Source organism: Gastrolobium bilobum, unplaced genomic scaffold (assembly GCF_033153095.1).
Source record: "Gastrolobium bilobum isolate Gb01-03AN ecotype WA unplaced genomic scaffold, APGP_CSIRO_Gbil_v1 utg20029, whole genome shotgun sequence".
In the NCBI taxonomy this organism is placed as follows: Eukaryota; Viridiplantae; Streptophyta; class Magnoliopsida; order Fabales; family Fabaceae; genus Gastrolobium; species Gastrolobium bilobum.
Window position 1 is genome coordinate 353 of NW_026899277.1, and position 4,134 is coordinate 4,486.

At 44.8% G+C, this 4,134-nt stretch overlaps 1 non-coding gene across 1 annotated transcript; it reads left to right on the top strand.

Annotated features, from left to right (window-relative positions):
- The first annotated feature begins 3,582 nt into the window (after positions 1-3,582).
- On the top strand, positions 3,583-3,689 carry LOC133289137 (small nucleolar RNA R71). The gene has a single exon (XR_009748452.1). It is a non-coding gene; the product is annotated as a small nucleolar RNA R71 (small nucleolar RNA).
- The last annotated feature ends 445 nt before the right edge of the window (positions 3,690-4,134 follow it).

A 4,134-nucleotide genomic window follows, 5' to 3' on the forward strand; every position in this document is an offset into this window, starting at 1 on the left:
CTTGATGATGCTGAGTTGTTGTTCTTTTTCTACCTTCTGCTGTTCCTGGAATTGGTTGAAGGATGAAGAGAGTTGGTTCAATCCGTCCTTTAGAGCTTTCAGCTCTTCATTGGTGCTTGTAATGTTAATATGGGGAACGAATTGCCTTGCTGGCAACAACTTTTCTATTTTCTTCCCCATCATCTCAAAAATCTCAGCAATCCTAATTTGTGATTTCTTTCTAGCTGGGAGAGGGATTGCTGTAGCAGGGGAGGAGGACGGCTGCTGGTTTTGCTGTTGGCTGCTGCCAGCAGTCAAAGGTGCTTCAAGTGCTTGCCTGGGCTCATCCTCTGGTGTTCTGGATGATGAGGGTATTGCTTCAATATGTTCCCCCATCAGTGGAGGAACTGCCATCCCTTCTTCCTCTACTAGAGCTCTAGCTAGAGCTTCATCCCCAGTGGTGTCAGGACGATTGATGGGGTACAGAAGAGGGCCTCCCAGACTAATTTTCCTGGGGACAGATGGCTTCGCCTTTTTTTAGGGGATTCCACAAGAATCCCCTTTCCTTTGTCATCTTTCTTTTGTGGTTGAGCTTCTTGTTCAACCACTGGTGTTTCTGCAGCAGGTGCTGCTTCTTTGTCTTTCTGTCCCTCTCCTTGTTGTTGCCTAGGAGAGGGTTGTGGGGTGATTTGTTGTAGTTGAGAGTGAGCAGGTGGTGGGGATGGAATGTCAGAAAATGTAGAGTCTGAGCTGCTTGGGGACGTCTCCTTTGCAGCTAGTTTTGGTGCTGACTTGCTTCCAATCTTCAGCCTTTTTGCCAAAGGCTCATTGTCTTCACTCTCCTGGTCATAGAGGGTGATAGGCTTTGCAGAGGATGCTCCCTCTGGCCTATTGCTATTGAGGACCCTCTTTATCCTCTGACTTGAACGTTCCCCTTTTCTAGGGGGAGGTTTGGCAGGAGATTTCTTCTTGCCCTGCTTGCCATCAGTAGCAATAAGGGCATCCTTCTTCACCTTGGAAGGAGGAGGGATGGTTCTTTTGGCCGGAACGTGGCCAGAGGAGGAGGATTTTGTAGTGGTGGTCTTGGTGGTCTCCTTTAGTGAGGCCACAGATGTTTCCTCCTCACTAACTCTGGTGGGGGAACGTCTGAGATTGGCAGGAATAGGTTGGGTGGTGTCAATGTAGGTGCTTTTAAGACCGTTCCAGGTCTTAGCATCAATGACAGATGCCACCTTCGTGGTGTCATCTAGGTGTTCCTCTACACCAGCTCTCTTGCAGATTTTGGTGATGAGGCAGGGGAGGAAGACCGTAGTCTTCCTTATGTTCCTCTGCAAGCTGTTGTAGATGAGGGTTACTGCATCAAAACAGATGTGCTTGATGATGCAGTAAATTTGAACTTGAAGTCCGCAGCTAGTAGAGGCTTCATGAGAGGTGGGGGTGATGTTGGAGTTGGCAAACAGTGCCCAGAACCTGGCTATGTCCTTCATGCTCCCCTTGCAGAGGGACCCTTTGTAGTAGTTGAGATTGTCCAGGGCTACTGTCTACTTCAGATCCTTCTGAAATTGGTACACCTCCCTACTATCCAAATACTCCTGGTATGGACAGTTGGTGACGGAGGAAAGGTGGAGTACTTCTTGGACATCAGCGGGGGAAATGATACTTGTTTTCCCCTCACTGTGACCACATCAGGTGCTTCCTCTTCGGGCAGCCTCCTCGTCTGGTATAGGAATTCCCCCACCCAGTTCAAGTTTAACTCACGCAGTGGCGAAAAGCTACCACTGAAGTTTGTCCAGTGATTCCTTCACAAATGAAGGCAGAACCACTTTGTCCTGATGCAGAGAAATGTTCCTTTCTGGGTACAGAATGATGGTGGGTTCAGTGAGATCTGGTTCTTCACCGTGGTTGGCTACAGGGGTCACTTTAAATGAAAGCTTAGTCATTTTGTTCAGAAAGGGAGTTAGGGCACAAACGCATGAGGGATAAAAGGGTTCTGAGTTGAATGGAAGTAGTAGAACTTGAAGAAATCAGAGACCGAGTTTAAATAGACTGTGGGGGAGAAAATGAAAGGTTTCTGGGACATGGAGGTTAAGGAGAAGAGGTTGAAGAGGTAGTGGAATGGGGACGTTACAGAACGAGTGGTCAGCAGTAGGTGACTAGTTACTGATGGGATGAGTGTGAGAAGATGGAACAATTTAGGTCAAGACGTGGGAGAGAGGGAAAAGGAAAGGGTGCAGTTGTCTTAATGGTTGAGGAGACGGTTGCTTTTTCTGCTCGCGTTTCCAAGAATTGTAATGAATGCAAATTGGATATGGCTGCGTATCTTTTTAAGTGACAAAGCAGGGACAGGTGTCCCAGTCACTCTTATCTCCTAATCCAGGGAACGTTCTCTTTGTCTTTTCCTAACTAATAAATAAATAACTAACTGAAATAAATAATAAGAAGATATGCAATAGTGAGTACTAAATAAGGAAAAGGGAACTTACTAACCTATCACTTATTATTTAATAAATCTAAATGAACATGTAACAAAATATTTAATTATATCTATATATATATGTATATTTTTATTTTTATTTTATATTGGGATTGTGTGGTCAGGGACCACCCCAAAACTACGTTCCTGGAACGGAACGTACTTTATTTGGATTTTTTGGAGAGGAACATCAGACGTTCCTCCTTTTTGGGAGCTTATGTGGTTATGGATAACCACCCCAAAACTTTGCTCTTTGTCAGAGAGCAAATGTATCTACTGGGTTGCCTCCCACTCAGCGCTTAGTTTAATGTCTTTAGCTAGACATGGTACTTACCTCTCAAGGAGTTTCAGAAATGGTTGAGGGGACCTCAGTGTCCCCTGGTAGTGATCCTGGTGTTCAGGTTTGAAGGTTGGCAGCAATCTGCCTCAGATGGGACTCAATGTTCCTGACCACTGCATCATTCCTGGTGACATATTCCTTGACATAATTTTCCAACGTGTTGATGCGTTGGTCATCTCTGTGGAACGGAACGTAGTTGTTTCTTCTTTGTTCAGACGTTCCACTGCTGCTACCTTCCTAATACTGCTGTTGATTATTGTTGAATGGTCTCTGGTTAATGGGTGGCCTCCATTGGGTGTTGTGGTTCTGATCCTTAATGATAGTTCCTCCAGGGCTTGAATGTGTATTTCGTCCTGCTTGTTGATTGTCTCTGGTGAAGTTCTTATTGCCAAAATTTTCTGCATAATACACCAACGCAGTGGATGGGCAGTCTGTTGAGTCATGAAGGTCACCACAGGCTGAGCATGGTTCTGTTTCAGTTGCTGTGAGTTGTAAGACTTCCATCCTTGGTGCTTCTTGGTCGGCTTTTAGGTTCTTCACTTCATTCATGAGTGATGCCAGCTAGGCTTCCATGGCAGTTTGTTTATCTAGTTCTAGCATGTCTGGCTTCCTCACTGGGCTCACTCTGTCTATTGGCCATTGGAGACATCTTTGAGCAGTCCCTTCTATGATTTCATATCTTGATTCAAGTGTTCCTGTAAAGAAATATCCTCCTACAGCATAATCTAAGTGAGACTGAGAAGTATGATCAAGTCCTTTATAGAAAGATTGTAACACTCCCCAACTTTCTACCCCATGGTTTGGACATTTTCTTATGATGTCCTTGTATCTCTCCCATGCTTCATAGAGATTTTCTCCATAAAACATTCTGAAGTTAGAGATTTCTGCTCTAACATCTGCTTGTCGAGACATTGGGAGAAACCTCTCTATGAACTTGTTAGAGAGTTCTTCCCATGTGTGGATTGATCCAGGGGTGAGAGTTTTCATCCATGTTTTAGCTTTTAAGCCTAAGGAGTGAGGGAACAACCTCATTCTCATGCTCTCTTCTGTTACACCCTCAGCTTTAAAATTGTCACAGATATCTTGGAATGTGGTGAGGTGTGTGTAAGGATCTTCTGCAGAGAGTCCATTGAAGACCCCTGCTTCCCTAATCATGTGAAACATGATAGGTTTTAGTTCAAAATTGGGTGCTACAGGAGGGAGGATTACTCCCCTGTCTGGTCTGTTCCTGAAAGAAGCAACCAAAGTTCTGAAGTTCTGTTCAGGGGGAACCTCTTCATTGTTATTATTGTGATCAGCCATGTTTTCAGGAAATCTTTCTCTGAGGTTCCTTCTTCTCCTA